The 20,030-nt window shown below is 39.3% G+C and overlaps 1 protein-coding gene and 1 non-coding gene across 16 annotated transcripts in view; both read right to left on the minus strand.

The window, feature by feature from the left end:
• The window catches only part of VPS13B (vacuolar protein sorting 13 homolog B), an 804,527-nt gene that overhangs the window by 117,249 nt on the left and 667,248 nt on the right, over positions 1-20,030 (minus strand). The gene's annotated exons all lie outside the window — the stretch shown is intronic.
• On the minus strand, positions 10,313-10,447 carry LOC133260868 (small nucleolar RNA SNORA70). Its single transcript, XR_009741008.1, has one exon. It is a non-coding gene; the product is annotated as a small nucleolar RNA SNORA70 (small nucleolar RNA).

Below are 20,030 nucleotides of genomic sequence, written 5' to 3' on the forward strand. Positions count from 1 at the left end.
CTGTGAATAAAAAGGCCAGACACCAGGGGCTGAAGACTTCTGAGGATGAGGGAGAATGACCAAATAGTTAGCAGGTGGCTACAACAGAGAGGGGTGAGGAGGATACAATTTGGTGCCACAAGTATCCAAGAAGAAGGAGGTTTTTACAGGAGGGGAGAAGAGTGCAGGCATGTGGCACAGGTGAACAGCAGATCACTTTATCTCCTGAGCCCGAGGCAAAAGTGATGTGGGAGAATAAACCGCTTACACATCAGGGGGTTACAGTGGTGTACAGAGTCCCAGAGGACAGCAGAATTTCATTAAAGAAGGAGGAGAGGAAATTCTTGAAGATGAGGCCGAGGTTTATGAAAGTTCACTAGTCATTGAGCAAGTGTTCCAAAGGGCTCAATGGAAAAGTCTGGGAAGCAGAGGAAGGAGGTGGTTTGGGAAGAGCAGGAAAAAAGGGATACAAATCAGTTTCAAGACAGTCAGTTCAGTTCAGTAGCTCAGTCATGTCTGACTCTTTGCGAGCCCATGGACTGCAGCACGTCAGGCCTCCCTGTCTATCACCAACTCCTGGAGTTTACCCAAACTCATGTTCACTGAGGCGGTGATGCCATCCAACGATCTCATCCTCTGTGCTCCTCTTATCGTCTTGCCTTCAATCTTTCACAGCATCAGGGTTTTTTCAAATGAGTTAGCTCTTCGCATCAGGTGGCCAAAGTATTGGAGTTTCAGCTTTAACATCAGTCCTTCCAATGAATACTCAGGACTGAGCTCCTTTAGGATGGACTGGTTGGATCTCCTTGCAGTCCAAAGGACTCTGAAGAGTCTTCTCCAACACCACAGTTCAAAAGCATCAATTCTTCGGCACTCAGCTTTCTTTATAGTCCAACTCTCACATCCATACATGACCACTGGAAAAACTATAGCTTGACTAGACGGACTGTTGTTGGCAAAGTAATGTCTCTGCTTTTTAATATGCTATCGAGGTTGGTCATAACTTTCCTTCCAAGGAGTAAATGTCTTTTTATTTCATGGCTGCAGTCACCATTCACAGTGATTTTCAGTTCAGTTCAGTTGCTCAGTCGTGTCCGATTCTTTGTGACCCCATGAATCGCAGCACGCCAGGCCTCCCTGTCCATCACCAACTCCCAGAGTTAACTCAAACTCATGTCCATCGAGTCGGTGATGCCATCCAGCCATCTCATCCTCTGTCATCCCCTTCTCTTCCTGCCCCCAATCTCTCCCAGCATCAGAGTCTTTTCCAATCAGTCAACTCTTCGCATTAGGTGGCCAAAGTATTGGAGTTTCAGCTTTAGCATCAGTCCTTCCAATGAACACCCAGGATTGATCTCCTTCAGAATGGACTGGTTGGATCTCCTTGCAGTCCAAGGGACTCTCAAGAGTCTTCTCCAACACCACAGTTCAAAAGCAGTGATTTTGGAGGCCCCCAAATTAGTCTGCCACTGTTTCCGCTGTGTCTCCATTTATTTGCCATGAAGTGATGGGACCAGATGCCATGATCTTCATTTTTTGAATGTTGAGCTTTTAGACAACTTTTTCACTCTCCTCTTTCACTTTCATCAAGATTCTCTTTAGTTCCTCTTCACTTTCTGCCATAAGGGTGGTGTCATCTGCATATCTGAGGTTATTGATATTTCTCTCAGCAATCTTGATTCCAGCTTGTGATTCTTCCAGCCCAGCGTTTCTCATGATGTACTCTGCATAGAAGTTAAATAAGCAGGGTGACAATATACAGCCTTGACAGACTCCTTTTCCTATTTGGAACCAGTCTGTTGTTCCATGTCCAGTTCAAACTGTTGCTTCCTGACCTGCATACAAGAGGTCAGGTGGTCTGGTATTCCCATCTCTTTCAGAATTTTCCACAGTTTACTGTGATCCACACAGTCAAAGGCTTTGGCATAGTCAATAAAGCAGAAATAGATGTTTTTTCTGGAACTCTCTTGCTTTTTCCATGATCCAGCAGATGTTGGCAATTCGATCTCTGGCTCCTCTGCCTTTTCTAAAACCAGCTTGAACATCTGGAAGTTCATGGTTCATGTATTGTTGAAGCCTGGCTTGGAGAATTTTGAGCATTACTTTACTAGCATGTGAAATGAGTGCAATTATGCAGTAGTTTGAGCGTTCTTTGGCATTGCCTTTCTTAGGGATTGGAATGAAAACTGACCTTTTCCAGTTCTGTGGCCACTGCTGAGGTTTCCAAATTTGCTGACATATTGAGTGCAGCACTTTCACAGCATCATCTTTTAGGATTTGAAATAGCTCAACTGGAATTCCATCACCTCCACTAGCTTTGTTTGTAGTGATCCTTCCTAAGGCCCACTTGACTTCACATTCCAGGATGTCTGGCTCTAGGTGACTGATCACACCATTGTGATTATCTGGGTCATGAAGATCTTTTTTGTACAGTTCTTCTGTGTATTCTTGCCACCTCTTCTTAATATCTTCTGCTTCTATTAGGTCCGTACCATTTCTGTCCTTTATTGAGCCCATCTTTGCATGAAATATTCCCCTGGTATCTCTAATTTTCTTGAAGAGATCTCTAGTCTTTCCCATTCTATTGTTTTCTTCTATTTCTCTGCACTGATCACTGAGGAAGGCTTTCTTATCTTTCCTTGCTATTCTTTGGAACTCTGCATTCAAATGGGTATATCTTTCCTTTTCTCCTTTGCTTTTTGCTTCTCTTCTTTTCACAGCTATTTGTAAGGCCTCCTCAGACAGCCATTTTGCTTTTTTCCATTTCTTTATCTTGGGGATGGTCTTGCTCCCTCTCTCCTGTACAATGCCATGAACCTCCGCTCATAATTCATCAGGCACTCCATCAGATCTAGTCCCTTAAATCTATTTCTCATTTCCACTGTATAATTGTTAGGGATTTGATTTAGGTCATACCTGAATGATCTAGTGGTTTTCCCTACTTCCTTTAAGTTTGAATTTGGCAATAATGAGTTCATGATCTGTTTCAGAGTCAGCTCCCAGTCTTGTTTTTGCTGACTGTATAGAGTTTCTCTATCTTTGGCTGCAAATAATATAATCAATCTGATTTCAGTGTTGGCCATCTGGTGATGTCCTTATGTTTTTGGAAGAGGGATTTGCTATGAGCAGTGCGTTCTCTTGGCAGAACTCTATTTTGCCCTGCTTCATTCTGTACTCCACGGCCAAATTTGTCTGTTACTCCAGGTGTTTCTTGACTTCCTACTTTTGCATTCCAGTCCCCTGTAACAAAAAGGACATCTTTTTTGGGTGTTAATTCTAGAAGGTCTTGTAGGTCTTCATAGAACTGTTCAACTTCAGCTTCTTCAGCATAGACTTGGATTACCGTGATACTGAATGGTTTGCCTTGGAAAAGAACAGAGATCACTCTGTCATTTTTGAGACTGCATCCAAGTACTGCATTTCGGACTCTTTTGTTGACTATGATGGCTACTCCATTTCTTTTAAGGGATTCTTGACAAGACAAGAATCCAGAGAAGCGGGGGAGAAATCTCAGTTCAGGGAGTGAGTAGGAAAGAGAGAAGTGAGGCATGTGTTGGAAGTGAGATCTCATTTAGGAGGTAGGAACAATGGTTATGACTTCAGGAGTAGCCTATTGTTCCTTCCTGAGGCCTGGTTGCATTCTGTGTGTTCTTAATGAACTCTAGCTATTTCTCCAATAAACTCATGGCACAGAGTCTGCACATGGTATATGTTCAATAAATAATTTTAAAATTTACAAATGAAGATAGGTGCTGAAAAAACAACAATTTTTTTTTTGTTTACAGTTTTCTACTCTAAAAAGGTCTTATTTTATATATTGAGCTCTCCTTTCAAATTATTTTGTGATCACATCCAATTTTACCAAACTTTTCATTTGCTTACTAATCTTCCTTTACCATTCAGCTGGAAGTAGACACTGCTAATCTCCAGGTTAGAAGTAACATAATTAAACTAAAAATCTAATGTGGTCACACTGTGCTTCATATGGCAGCAATTATTCCCTGGTGGCTCAGGGGTAAAGAATCTGCCTGCCAATGCAGGGGATGCGGGTTCCATGCCTGGGTTGAGAAGATCTCCTGGAGAAGGAAATGGCAACCCACTCATATTCTTGCCTGGAAATTCCCATGGACAGAAGAGTCTGGAAGGGTATACAGTCCATAGGGTTGCAAAAGAGTTGGACACAACTTAGTGACTAAACAACAACTATTCTCAGGAATAAATCTGTGGTCTATTTTGTGTGATCTATTTAAAACAGCTTTATTTTGTACTTTTAGCTTTGAAAGAGATGATGTGAATGATCTTTAGTTACATATCAAAACTGAGGATTTATTTTAATGCTTGCACTGAATAACTTGAAGGAAAGATGACTATTCCAAGAACGTTTGGTTGCCAAAAAATAGTTTAGAGAGCCTAAATATCTAGTACTGAGTCATGGGAAGTGGGAACGAGTAAATTGGTTTCACTGGAAAACATTGCATATGTAACACATGGTACATTTCAAATGACTGTCAAGATTATATATATTTTTATTACATTTTGTTTTCCTATCCATTATTTGACAGGACCTAAAAAATTAGCCAGCCATACATAATAAACTGTACTCTAAGCATATGTGGTCTTTGCATAGAAATATATTTTAGGTTGTATATCTGCCAGTTGGTAAAAGCACATGTATTCTTGCATTTAAAATATGATTCCACGATTTGTTTCCATTTGATGGCTAACTTGGGAAGATTTGCATGTGTGTTGGCCATTTAAAAATATTTTTGGTACAAAGAATATTTTGGCACTTAATTTGTTTTTTATTACTTAATAGTACTGCCAGGACTATCAGCAGTGTAGCAACTACCCATCTGTCCTCGTAGATAAACAGTTCTGAATTCTTTGTCCAGGGGTTGCTAAAGCTGGGCCATTCATTGTCCCTTTGCCCACTCAGTGCCACCAGTCAACCTAAGAAAAGGATACAGAGGAAGTGCATTCCCTGTAATTATGTACATATTAAAGAGATGGTAGTATTAGCAAGTGAAGTAATCTATCAATCTGATTCAACTGTCCTTTCCATTATCTTACAACAAGACAGAGAGCTTAGCTGACTGTGTAGGGCTGGTTAGTGAGTACAAAGCTGGAGCTGCCATTCAGGAGTAAGTTATTAAGGCTTGGTTACAACAGAGGATACTATCTTAATCATTCCTTCCACCACATATCCAGATTTCCTGGGATACCAATTAACAGGAAAGCATAATAGGGCTAAAACAGTTTGCTTTTCCCATCATTACTCACGATTTTGGTAGTATGTTAGTCACTCAGTCATGTCCAGTTCTGTGACCCCATGGACTGTAGCCCTCCAGGCTCCTCCATCCATGGAATTTTCCAGGTAAGAATTCTGAAGTAGGTTACCATTTCCTTCTCCAGGGGATCTTCCCAACCCAGGGATCAAACTTAGGTCTCCCACATTGTGAGCAGATTCTTTACTGTCTGAGCTACCAGAGAAGCCCCAGTAATAAAAATACTGATGGAAGATGTAGTAGAAAAATAACCTTTTACAATTTACAAAGTTTTTTCTTTTTGTATATTATCTTAGCGAGGAATACATTATTCCCATTTTACAGATAAGTGAACTGTAGCTTAGAGAAGTTAGGTAATATGTTCAAGGTTACACACTTAGTCAGTGGCAGACCTTTTGCCTATAAATCCTTTGCTCTTTAAACTAATTACCTTTAGGTTAAAGAAGAAAAACAGACCCTATAATGAATCATTTACAATTTCCAGTTGCAGTTTCTTTACAGTGGATTCTTAGAAAGAAATCTGAATGCAGAATACATTTTGACCCTTACAATTTATCCAAGTTGTTTATAGTTACTTAATTCGGCAATCATTTTCTCTTTAGCCGTCTTTTACTTTCAGCACTTTGAATATGTTATCTCTCTTCCTCTGGTCTCAAGGTTGCTGATGAGAAATCAGCTGTTAATCTTAGTGAGATTCCTTATATGTGGTAAGTCACTTCTCTTCAGTTGCAGTCAAGGTTTGTTTGGTACAGAAATCTTTGAGTTTGTCTAAGTTTACTAAACTTCCTGGATGTGTAGACTGATGTTTTAAATTAAATTTGGGAAGTGTTTGGCCATTAGATTTTCAAACAGTCTTTATTCTCCTTTCTCTTTTCCTTCCAGGCCTCCCATCATACACATATTGATAAACTTGATGGTATTCCACAGTCTCTAAGGCTCTGGTCATTTGTTTTCATCCTTTTTTCTTTCTGTTCTCTACACTCAATCACCTCAGTGGACTTATCTTTAAACTTACTGCTTCTTTCTTCTGCCTGCTCAAATCTTGTTATTGAGCCCCTCCAGCAAACTTTTCGTTTCACTTACACTTTTCAATTCTGGGATTTCATTTTTTTCTTTACAATTTCTATCTTTTATTTTAAAATGGATACTCTCTATTTTGGGAGACATCATTCTCATATTTCTCTTTAGTCCTTTATACAAGGCTTTCTTTAGGCTTTTTTGAACATGCTCAAAATAGACAGTTCAAGTCTTTGTCTAGGAAGGACGATATTTGGGCGTCTGAGGGACAGTTACTACTGATTGCTTTCTTCCTCTGTATATGGGGCATACTTTCTTGTTTCTTTGCAAAGTGCATACTTCTTTGTTGGAAACTGGGCATTTTAAATGATAGAAAATTTTATTATATCAATGAATATTATTAACTATTTTACTATTTATTATATTATTAATAAATAATGGCAACTGTGGAAATCAGATTCTCTTCCTCCAGGGCTTGTCATTATTTGTACTCATTTTGTTGTTGTTACCAACATTTATGAATTAATTCTAAAAAGTCTTTTTGTCATGTGGCCACCGAAATCTCTACTTGGTGAGCTTAATGATCAGTTAATGATTAGACAGAGACTTCCTTAAAGGCCTGGAAACAATAAGCACATCTAATCTCTTCCAAGTGGGTGTGTGTGCCTGTTAAGGAATGCCTTCAACTCTGCCTTGACCTTCCTTTCCTGCTTATACAGAGCCTTAAGGTCATCCAGAGGTGAGAGCACAGGCCTTCTTAGGTCATTCTTGGCATGTGCAGAGCCTGGGTTAAGTGCATAGACCTGAGCTTGGACAAATCCTCCTAGTTTCCCAGGAATCTGCTGGAACTTTTGAAGTCTGTATGGACATCTCATCCCCTGGTTCTTCCTGTTGAGCCTTTTGTTCAGCTTACAAGTTTTCTGCTATCTACTGCCTCAAGTATCAGTTCATTTCAGTTCAGTCGCTCAGTCCGTCCGATTCTTTGTGACCCCATGAATCGCAACACACCAGGCCTCCCTGTCCATCACCAACTCCCAGAGTTCGCCCAAATTCATGTCCATCAAGTCGATGATGCCATCCACCCATCTCATCCTCTGTCGTCCGCTTCTTCTCCTGCCCCCTATCCCTCCCAGCATCAGAGTCTTTTCCAATGAGTCAACTCTTCGCATGAGGTGGCCAAAGTACTGGAGTTTCAGCTTCAGCATCATTCCTTCCAAAGAACACCCAGGACTGATCTCCTTTAGAATGGACTGGTTGGATCTCCTTGCAGTCCAAGGGACTCTCAAGAGTCTTTTCCAACACCACAGTTCAAAAACATCAATTCTTCGGCGGTCAGCTTTCTTCACAGTTCAACTCTCACATCCATACGTGACCACTGGAAAAACCATAGCCTTGACTAGACGAACCTTTGTTGGCAAAGTAATGTCTCTGCTTTTTAATATGCTGTCTAGGTTGGTCATAACTTTCCTTCCAAGGAGTAAGCATCTTTTAATTTCATGGCTGCAGTCACCATCTGCAGTGATTTTGGAGCCCAAGAAAATAAAGTCTGACACTGTTTCCACTGTTTCCCCATCTATTTCCCATGAAGTGATGGGACCAGATGCCATGATCTTCGTTTTCTGAATGTTGGGCTTTAAGCCAACTTTTTCCACTCTCCTCTTTCATCAAGAGGCTTTTTGGTTCCTCTTCACTTTCTGCCATAAGGGTGGTGTCATCTGAGGTTATTGATATTTTTCCTGGTAATCTTGATTCCAGCTTGTGCTTCTTCCAGCCCAGCGTTTCTCATGATGTACTCTGCATAGAAGTTAAATAAGCAGTGTTACAATGTACAAGCTTGACATACTCCTTTTCCTATTTGGAACCAGTCTGTTGTTCCATGTCCAGTTCTAACTGTTGCTTCCTGACCTGCATACAGGTTTCTCAAGAGGCAGGTCAGGTGGTCTGGTATTCCCATCTCTTTCAGAATTTTCCAGTTTATTGTGATCCACAGAGTCAAAGGCTTTGGCATAGTCAATAAAGCAGAAATAGATGTTTTTCTGGAACTCTCTTGCTTTTTCCATGATTCAGCGGCTGTTGGCAATTTGATCTCTGGCTCCTCCGCCTTTTCTAAAACCAGCTTGAACATCTGGAAGTTCATGGTTCATGTATTGCTGAAGCCTGGCTTGGAGAATTTTGAGCATTACTTTCTTTCTGACCTACACCCCTGGGTGGGAAAAGGGCTTTTCAAACTGAAACATTCCTAGTTGATAACTTTTGAAACAGTTAATTGTTGTGAAACCCTTGTTTTTTTTAACAGAAAGTTATCTTATCTCATTAAGCAAGTAAAAAGATACACTACATTTATCATAAGGTCAATATATTTGGTGAAAAGACCAAATATATTCCCCAGTGTGGAATGCACTAGAAAAAGTAGAGGCAGATAGATTAAAGAGATTTAAATTGATGACTAGAGAGTAGGTAAGTGGATAGTTAAAATACAGAATGTGAGGTCAAAGCATAAAACAGTGGATTGAACCACAACCAAAAAAAAAGAGAAAAAGAAAAGAAAAATAGTGGATTGATGGGTGATTGAAAGAGACAATATATAATACATTGTATTATTACATAAATTAGAATAATTTTTATATATTACATTAATTAGGATAAATAAATAGCAATATAAACATTAAAACCATAGCAAGCTAAAAAACCAGCTTTCCCTCTATAAAAACAGAAGTGGTTTCTATTTATGATTATTACTGGACTTAACTGTCCTTTTAAACATGAAGAATATTTCTACAATCAATTATTCATAAGAAGACAAACATATGCATTACACAAAACAAAAGCACCCGAGTAGAGATACTTTTCAATAGTTAATTAAAATAAAATTGTGTTAAAAATAAAATGTATCCTGATAATGGTATGTCAGTTTTTTGTGCTTCTACTTCAACATATAAACCTATTATTTAATAATGATGTAAAATACAAATACATATGTAATATAAAAATTTTTTAGCTTATAATACCAGTTTTTATATGTATCTGCTATTTAGTTGATTTTGAAGAAGGAAAAGAAAAGCTTCTATACATCTTCAACTAATAGAAGTCATACAAAAAAAAAAACAACCTTAAAATATTGGAACCAGTTGAGAAACCACAAGTATTCAAATGCAGGAAATCATGATTTTATAACATTTTAATGTGATCTACTCTTGGGAAACAAAGTTAACCAAACCCCATTTCTGTACAGGAAATATTCCAGCGTACAGTTGTAATACATCGTGGTGAAGGGGTACAGCTGCAGATTTTTCACCTGTAATGCCCCACTGGTATTCTGGCTTACTGCATTGTATCAAGACTGCCTTCCTGTCCGGAAAACCCTCTAAGTACAAACAAGACTCTAAGTCCAGATTTTATTTTCCCTTGGTATCAGAATATGGTAATTTAAGAGTCCTGAGAAATACTTTTTCAGCCTTTAAAAGGAAATGTGTAACATTCTTTTATTAGGATCTATGTTTGGGTTGGTTTTTCAAAAAACTTAACATATGACCCAGTTATCTTATCAATTTATCAAGCTACCAAGTTTCAAGCAAACGCAGGTGTGTAATATGACATCTTTCAATATAATATTTTCCACAAAGACAAATAATAAAAATATATTAAGAACTTCTGAGTCAAAACTAACTTGGACCAAGGGCAACTTTACTATTTTATGGTTTTCTTTTAATGAGGCTACGAACCGTAAACTCACTATAGTGTTCTAGTCTCAGCTCTAATTGTTCAGGTATTTCACTCACTGTATGGAATAGTCAAATGTACATGGTCTATTGTAAAGAACAGTAATTGGGACTCTGACCTTCTGAAAGTGAAGTTTCTCAGTCGTATCCGAGTCATTGCGACCCCATGGACTGTAGCCTACCAGGCTCCTTTGTCCATGAGATTTTCCAGGCAAGGGTACTGGAGTAGTTGCCATTTCCTTCTCCAGGGGATCTTCCCAACCCAGGGATAGACTGGGGACAGCAGGCCACTCATGAATGCCCACTAGAAAGAGTTGTTTCCAAGGTCCCTTAGGGCAACATATACAGGTAACAGGTTGCATACACTACCCAGGAGGCTCCTGTCTGTAGCCACTGCACACTGGGCCCCCATGGGGAAAAGAGCACAGTCAGCTTAATTGGCTGCAAAAAACAGAGAACCAAGAAACAGACTAGCTGGACTCAGGGGGACTTAATTCTAACCTAAATTCAGTTGCAAACTAGTTTTGTCACCTTGAGTTGAAGTAACATAACTAATCTGAGCCTCAATACTCTTACTGGTAACAAATTCGGAAGATGTGGAATAAGGAGGAATAAGGAATAAGACTACTCTAGCTCTTTAAAATTCTAAAGTATATATAAATATAGGACTTGATTTTTTACTTTACATTTTAGGAAGAGAGTTTATATTTTAAAGTGCATACTGTGTGCCAAGATTTTCATTATTTTATTCAATCTGAATGGTAATTAAGTTAGAAGAGTATACCCATTTTACAGATGAGGAAAATGAAGGGTTGAACAACTTGCTAAGGTTCTCAATCAAAAGCTACAGAGCTGGGAGTGTAGGATTCTAGAACCCAGGGAGCTCATTCACTTATTTACATTGATTCCCATATGTTAGTTACTTGGTTGTGTCACAGGTTTGAAAGCATGTAACCTGACAAATAAGCAATGCTTACAAACCAAATACTTGTACAGTGATACTCTGCTATAAGACTGTTTTTAAAACTAAAAGAGTTAAGAATACAGTAATTATTGATAATTGTTCTTAACAGCCCTTTGTAATAAGAAAAACTATAGTGCAGAGTGTGCTCACTCAGTCATGTCTGACTCTTTGCAACCTCATGAACTACAAGCCACCAGGCTCCTTTGTCCATGGGATTTTCTCAGCAAGAATACTGGAGTGGGTTGCCATTTCCTTTTCCGACAGAGACAGTAATCTTTAATAATTGGGAAGAAGCCAGTTGGGATCACAGAATAACTGAAAAAAAAAAATACAAATAGTTTAGAACGAAAAGCAAGCCTGAAATGTCTTATGAAGGCTTGTCATCAAGTTAAATGTTTCGATCAAGAGGTCAAGAAAACTATTCTATAAAAGGCTAAACAGATGATGGCAAACACTGGAGGCTTTCTGCATGATACGTTCTGTGTGGCAACTACTTGACTGCCTACTGCAGCAGGTGGATCACAACAAACTGTGAAAAATTCTGAAAGAAATGGGAATAACAGACCACCTTACCTGCCTGTTGAGAAGCCTGTGTGTAGGTCAAGAAGCAAGAGTTAGAACCAGATATAGAACAACAGACTGGTTTAAAATTGGGAAAGGAATAGGTCAAGGCTGTATACTGTCACCCTGCTTATTTAACTTATATGTAGAGTACATGTGAAATGTGGGGCTGGATGAATCACAAGCTGGGATCAAGATTTCCGGGAGAAGTATCAATAACTTCAGATATGCAGATGATACCACTCTAATGGCAGAAAGCAAAGAGGAACTAAAGAGCCTCTTGATGAAGGTGAAAGAGGAGAGTGAAAAAGTTGGCTTAAAACTCAAAATTCAAAAAACTAGTAGGATCCCATCACTTCATGGCAAATAGATGGGGGAAAAAAGGAAACACTGACAGACCTCCTTTTCTAGGGTTCCAAAATTATTGCAGACAGTGACTGCAGCCATGAAATTAAAAGACGCTTGTTCCTTGGAAGAAAAGCTATGACCAACCTAGACAGCATATTAAAAAGTAGAGACATTACTTTGCTGACAGAGATCTGTACATTCAAAATTATGGTTTTTCTGATAGTCATGTACGGATACCATAAAGAAAGATGAGCACCAAAGAATTGATGCTTTCAAACTGTGGTGCTGGAGAAGACTGTGGACAGCAAGGAGATCAAATCAGTCAATCCTAAAGGAAACCAACCCTGAATATTCATTGGAAGGACTGATGCTGAAGCGGAAACTCCAATACTTTGGCCACCAGATGTGAAGAGCGAACTCACTGGAAAAGACCCTGATGCTGGGAAAGATAGAAGGCAGAAGGAGAAGAGGATGAAAGAGGATGAGATGGTTGGATGGCATTGCTGCCTCTGTGGTCATGAGTTTGAGCAAGCTCTGGGAATTGGTGATGGCAGGGAGTGCTGCAGTCCATGGGGCTGCAAAGAGTCAGGTATGACTTAGCAACTGAACAACAACACTGCAGTATGTAAACAATATCTAAATGAGTATGTCTGTGTTCCAATAAATTTTTATTTACAAAATCAGGTGGTAGGCTGCATTTGATGGGCAGGCTATGGTTTGTTGATTCCTTGATTACATGAACAGTGTTGCCCTCATAGAGGCCCTTTAGAGTATACGTCTCTTAAGAAATACTCCTCCATAGGTCTATCACATTCCCACATATCTTAGAAAAAAGGCATTATCTTTGCTCAAGATCATCTTTTCAAGTTCACATGCATAGCAAACAGCTACAGAAGACAGAGACAGTGTCTCTCTACAAAGGGCAGGCATGCTAATCTCCCATTTCAAACGATTCAGTTTCCCCAAGTTCAGGGTTCCAATCTTGTAATGTAACCCACTATGTGTTTAAGTATCACCTGGCTCTCTTTATCACCCTTAAGGGAACAGAGGCTTGGAGAGCTGGCACATATGCAGACACACTGTTGTAGGTAATAAACTGTCCTTCACCTCTGATCCAGCACTCCCATATGTTCTACAAGCATCCAAGGGACTCTGGCAGGCTAAGCTGTTAACTTGCAAATGCGGTAGAGCTCAAACCCTTCACAATTTTGAGTATATTTATAGTTTATTTAGGGCTTCCCTGGTAGCTCAGCTGGTAAAGACTCCACCTGCAATACAGGGGACCCAGGTTCGATTCCTGGGTCGAGAAGATCCCCTAGAGAAGGGATTGACTACCCACTCCAGTATTTTTGGCTCAGACAGTAAAGAATCTGCCTGCAGTGTGGGAGACCTGGGTTCGATCCCTGGGTTGGGAAGATCTGGAGAAGGAACAGCTACCCACTCCAGTATTCTGACTTCAAGAATTCCATGGACAGAGGAGCCTGGCAGGCTACAGTCCATGGAGTTGGAAAGAGTCAGCGACTTTTTGCGACTTTCAAAGGGCTGAATGACTTTCACTCACTTGTTCACATACTTTATTTAGTATACAGTTTCATATGTATCACACATATCATACATATATGTAAATGGATATGTACAAGTGAGATTAATTAGCTTGTAAGTATTCTTAATTTTAGAAAGGGCAGAGGAACTAGAGATCAAATTGCCAACATCTGCTGGATTGTCAAAAAAGCAAGAGAGTTCCAGAACAACATCTACTTCTGCTTTACTGACTATGCCAAAGCCTTTGACTCTGTGGATCACAATAAACTGTGGAAAATTCTGAAAGAGATGGAAATACCAGACCACCTGACCTGCTTCTTGAGAAACCTGTATGCAGGTCAGGAAGCAACAGTTAGAACTGGACATGGAACAACAGACTAGTTCCTATTTTCCAAAAAATAGAAAAAGGAGTACGTCAAAGCTGTATGTTGTCACCTTGCTTATTTAACTTATATGCAGAGTGTATCATGAGAAACGCTGAGCTGGAAGAAGCACAAGCTGGAATCAAGATTGCCGGGAGAAATATCAATAATCTCAGATATGCAGATGATACCACCCTTATGGCATAAAGTGAAGAGGAACTAAAAAGCCTCTTGATGAAAGTGAAAGAGGAGAGTGAACAAGTTGGCTTAAAGCTCAACATTCAGAAAATGAAGATCATGGCATCTGGTCCCATCACTTCATGGCAAATAGATGGGGAAACAGTGGAAACAGTGGCTGACTTTATGTTTCTGGGCTTCAAAATCACTGTGGATGGTGATTGCAGCCATGAAATTAAAAGACGCTTACTCCTTAGAAGGAAAGTTATGACCAACCTAGACAGCATATTTGGAGGAGGCAATGGCACCCCACTCCAGTACTTTTACCTGGAAAATCCCATAGACAGAGGAGCCTGGTGGGCTGGAGTCCATGGGGTAGCTAGAGTCCGACACAACTGAGCGACTTCACTTTCACTTTTCACTTTCATGCATTGGAGAAGGAAATGGCAACCCACTCCAGTATTCTTGCCTGGAGAATCCCAGGGACGGGGAAGCCTGGTGGGCTGCCGTCTATGGGGTCGCACAGAGTCGGACACGACTGAAGTGACTTAGCAGCAGCAGCAGATAGCATATTAAAAAGGAGAGACATTACTTTGCCAACAAAAGTCTGTCTAGCCAAGGCTATGGTTTTTCCAGTAGTCAAGTATGGATGTGAGAGTTGGACTATAAAGAAAGCTGAGCACCGAAGAATGGATGCTTTTGAACTGTGGTGTTGGAGAAGGCTCCTGAAAGTCCCTGGGACTGCAAGGAGATCCAACCAGTCCATCCTAAAGCAGATCAGTCCTGGGTGTTCACTGGAGGGACTGATGTTGAAGCTGACACTCCAATACTTTGGCCACCTGATGCAGAGAGCTGATTCATTGGAAAAGACCCTGATGCTGGGAGGGACTGGGGGCAGGATGAGAAGGGGATGACAGACAATGAGATGGCTGGATGGCATCACTGACACAATGGACATGAGTGTGGGTAAACTCCAGGAGTTGGTGATGGACAGGGAGGCCTGGTATGCTGCGGTTCATGGGGTCACAAAGAGTCGGACACAGCTGAGCGACTGAACTGAACTGATCGATTCTTAATTTATTCACCGAACATGTATTGTTTCTATGTTAAGGGCAAGCCAGGGATCAAATGGCCAGAAAGAGAGAGAGATGTGGTTCGTGACTTCACAGAACTTACAAACAAGTAATACATAAATAGTTAAGTACCGCTATTGCCAGAATTATTTAAAGTATGATTAAGAAAAAAATTTTCACAGAATTACTCCATACTTTCCTGCTAAATTTTAATCTATCTTTACAGTCCAAATTAATGTGGTTTAACTATTTATCCATGGGAAAGTTTATCTTTTCAAAGCTTTAAGTCCATAACTCCATGCTATCTTTTCACCAGATCTTTTATAGAACTGCTAATAAGTGTTCAAGAGTGACTCGTGATTTTAACTCTGCATGGAGGTAGGTTGGGAAGAAGAATTATTTGTAGGCAGATAGCTGGAAGAAAAAAGAAGAAAAAGTATGAAGAATTTAAAAAACCAAGCCTGTATATAATCAAGCCCTGTGTAAAGGGCAGGCTGTACAATACAGTTTTCAAAACAGTAACCTTGGTTGAGCTCTGGTATTCTGGATTAAATGTCCTAAGGAAAGAAATCTCAATGTGGTGAAAATGAAATTCTGCACAAATTCCATTAACATTCCTAAAGAACTATGCTCCAATTCTGGCCCTTTCCTATCTCCTCAACCTAACCTCCTACTTTTATACCACATACCACCTTAGCTGTCATTAGTTTGTCTCCATCAGTGCTTCCTGAAATCTCATTCATCTTTCAAAACTTTTTGTCTTTTTTCTAGAGAAACAAAACAAAAAACTCTTCTCTAATAATCAAAGTTAGAAGTGATTTCTCTTCAGAATTCCCCAAAGACACACGACTTAAACTCTTCTTACTGGCACTTAACAACAGTACCTTTTCTTGTAGTTATCTGTGTGTATCTGTGTGTATACAACTCCAGCTTGTGTACCTATGTAAATCCCTAACTCTTCTGTGCAGGCTTAGGCTGTAAAGAATCTGCCTGCAATTTGGGAGACCTGGGTTCAATCCCTGGGTTCGGAAGTTCCCCTGGAGAAGGGATAGGCTACCCATTCTAGTATTCTTATCTGGAGAATTCAATGGACAGAGCCTGGCAGTCTACAGTCCATGGGGTAGCAAAGAGTCAGACATGAATGAGTGACTAACACTTTCACCAGCTTCTATACTCTGTTTAATCCTCTTAGCAGAAATATTACAAGGGTCTCCTTGTCTTCAGCCTGTTCATTCAGGAGGCTTCACAGATCTACCAAACCAATCATGACAACAGCATACAGAACCCAGACTACAACAAATATGCAGGCAGGGCCTTACTTTGGCAATTCCCTTTCAGGAGACAGTCTCAATACATTAAGCTAAGCTTACTCTATTTTTTTTTTTTTACTCTATTTCATTTAAAGTTTCACTCAGTCACAGTCAGCTTTCACTAAGTACTATGTTAGGCACTGGAGAGCAAAGATAAACATACAAATGCCCTCAACAAGCCCAATGTGAAGGAAGGAGTCAGTAATAAAAACAGGCCCAAGGTGTCCTAAGGAAGGGCAACTTTCCCATCCTGGGTGGAGACAGAGTATACCACCTGGAGGTCAAGAAATGAACAATGTATAAAAGGTCACTATAAATATAAAAATAATAAAAATTCACATGTATACAAGATATATTTCATCTTTTCAGGATTCCATTTAAAGTCTTCTTTACCCTTCTCTACCAAAATATTATGACTGAATACAAAACACATATCATTAAATAAAATGTGAACTGTCATATTTCAAACATACACAAAATCTAGTTGACAAGAGATGACAGGTCATTGGCAGAAATCATTTTTAAAAAATGGGTAAGATTTGACTTGAAAATCATATAAACTTGAAAATCAGCAAGCATTAATTCTTCTTTTATCATTAGGTATACAGCTAAATTTTGTTCACAACACGTAAGACTATTTGGAATTTCAAATATATGTTCAAATCTGATGCAGCAAAAATGAGCAAACTGTATAGCTTCCTGGGGCAATCATGCTTGCAAATGGCCACCTCAAAACTACAGTCCCAAAGTGACATACATGCAAAAGGAAAGCAATCAGGCACACAGGTGATTTATACCCTTAGAAGGAAACATGAATGGCTTTGACACTGACTGTGATTCTTTCCTTATTTCATGTCATGTCAAATTTGCCTGAAATGATGACTTACAGTAGTAGTTCAGTGCCAATCACTCTTAACCTTATACTTTTCCGATTTACCATTAAGAACAGCCACAGGGTGTTAGAAAATATGTCTATTTACATACCAACTGAACATATCAAACCACAGCTCTGTTCAGCTGGTTTGTTTTCAGGTTTCAGGTGGCTAAGGGAACAAAGAAGTCTCTCATAGTTATCTATAATTTTCTAAGTCTTGCAAAATCATCTCAGAAAATCTACAGAGAGGCAAATTTCCTGGGCTGGAATGACTGGCTCTTTCTTCATAAATCTGCAGATAGAATTTCTGGCTGTTACTGACCACCGTTATTTGGTGGTGACCTATGTCCTGTTAAGCAAATCATCATGTAGAAAGAATGTAATGTGGAAAAGATGAGTTTGGGGAATGCTTTTTAGACAATTTAGTTACATTCATAACACATCATAGACTAGAATAAAAGCCACAGACACCTAATTTGTTGCTTAGGGGTACATCACAGACTTTATGGGACAAATTTTTCTCTTGAGATTCATGGAAAGAAAAAAAATGTAAAATAGAAAATGAACAAATAGTATGGGTGGGATTAAAAAGAAAAACAACAACAACCCAGCAACAAGCTGTGCCCACAAAACAGCTTTTCCATCCACACAGAATGACCAAGCACCTTCTTGGGTGTTCCCTACAGAATCCTCTTCCTCTGACCCTGCTGCCCAAGGGAAAAGAGTATTTTTGGAACACGTCACTCTCAAAAAAGTAAAAAACCACAAAGAACAAATTCTTTTATATTCCCCAATACAACCACTTCTTAAAAATTCAGTAACAATTAAAATAAATGGTAGTAATTTTAGAAATGTTTCCATATAAGATAAAGAACAGCTTACTTGCAGGGTTAAACAGCGTAAACATTTCTGTCATATGTTATATAGTTAAACAATATTTTAAAGATTTTTATTTTCATTTGTAATTTTCGATATGCAAATACTGCTAATTCCAAAGACCATCGGAATGATTTTACTCCTGAAGGAAAAACACAGGATTACAGATTCTCTAAAAAGTACAATCTGGCACAGGTCTGAGGAACTGAGAGTTGGTCTGTATTTCCTTGAGTGGAATGAACTATAATTTTTTCCCAACTACACATCCTCAACCACAGGACTGTATTGTACCTCAACTGAATATTATGGCCTAATAGTTTGATTTAAGTATCAAAAAAAAATTCTTTTGGCTAAAGGCCAAATTCAAAACATTTTGTGTGTGTGTGTGTAGTGGGGGGAGTACAACAACATATCTATTTCTGACTCTTGGCCTGCTTCTTTCTCCCTTTGGACCTCATCCCTGACAGACATCTGTATTTTGTAACTTTTCCTACATGCTGGCTCTGAAGATACTCTGAGTTTTGGCCTAATAATCCTTCTCTGTTTGAATTCATTAGTGTGAGAATCACAGGACTAGAAAGGACTTTGGGAGGTCATATAGACATCAACTTGCTCTGGACAAGACTAACTCCAAACGAGGAAGACAAATGATGTTTAAAGACTTGTAGACGAAATTTCAAGATTTCTCTCATCAACACTGCAGTGCTTTGCATGCTTCACTATTAGAAAATGTTTTATGATATAGTTTTCATTTTATAAAAATGTTACTTGGCAGACATCAGGACTTTCTATAAAATGAAGTACCATATAGCTTACATTTTTAGTCCATTAAAGGGATATTTAAGACTGAAATAAATTATTTGTTGGACTCCAATGGACCATAACTGGGACAAAGGAGGTACCTAGCTTATGTGACACTGACATCATTTACTGATAGTACTACAAATGCTATAGATGTTTTCATTCAATTTGGTCTTTATATTTAATCTATCTTGCTGCTGCTTAGCCACTTCAGTCGTGTCTGACTCTGTGCAACATCATGGATTAAAGCCCAGTAGGTTCCTCTGTCCATGCAGATTCTCCAGGCAAGAATACTGAAGTGGGTTCTCATGCCCTCCTCCAGGGGATCTTCCTGACCCAAGGATTGAATCCGGGTCTTCCACATTGCAGGCGGATTCTTTAGCATCTGAGCCACCAGGGAAGCCCTAATCTATCTTATCTACTTCTTAATGTAAATAAGAATTAATATTTTCTTAATATATATAAGAATTAATTTTTTCTGTAAAAATTCTTCCTAAAACGAGTTCAACTAGGTCATTTATTAGCTATATGATTTCTCTATTTGCAGTAGCTTAGATGGTAAATAATCTGCCTGTAAAGCGGGAGACTCAGGTTCAGTCCCTGGATCGAGAAGATCCCCTGGAGAAGGAATGACAACTCACTCCAGTATTTCTTGCCTGGAGAATTCCATGGACAGAGGAGACTGGTGGGATATAGTCCATGGGGTCGCAAAGAGCTGGACACAATGGAGCAACTACCAAAACACTTATCTATTAAACTATAATGATGATTACAGAATGCACAAAATTTGGGGAAGGACAAATGAAAGAATGTAGGAAAACTGCCAAGCAAAATTTCTGGCACACAGAAATTGCTCAGTAAATGAAAGCTGCCTCTTCCCTCTTAGTGAAAAATAAATCACTGATTTTAATTTCTGTGCATTGAGGACCTTGCTGACAAACTGCACAAATCAATGAATGCTAAAACCAATGTGTAAAAGGAGAACTTGATGATGATGACCTGATCCATGTAAATACCGCTCAGAGTGAAATATGCAGATGTCATGTGCCTCCCATTGATATAACAGGAAGACTACCGAGTCACTTTGGAAGCTTTCTTTACAAGAAGGAAAAAAGCAACTAAAATCTAATCAAGCTTCCATA

Source organism: Bos javanicus, chromosome 14, assembly GCF_032452875.1.
Source record: "Bos javanicus breed banteng chromosome 14, ARS-OSU_banteng_1.0, whole genome shotgun sequence".
NCBI lineage: Eukaryota > Metazoa > Chordata > Mammalia > Artiodactyla > Bovidae > Bos > Bos javanicus.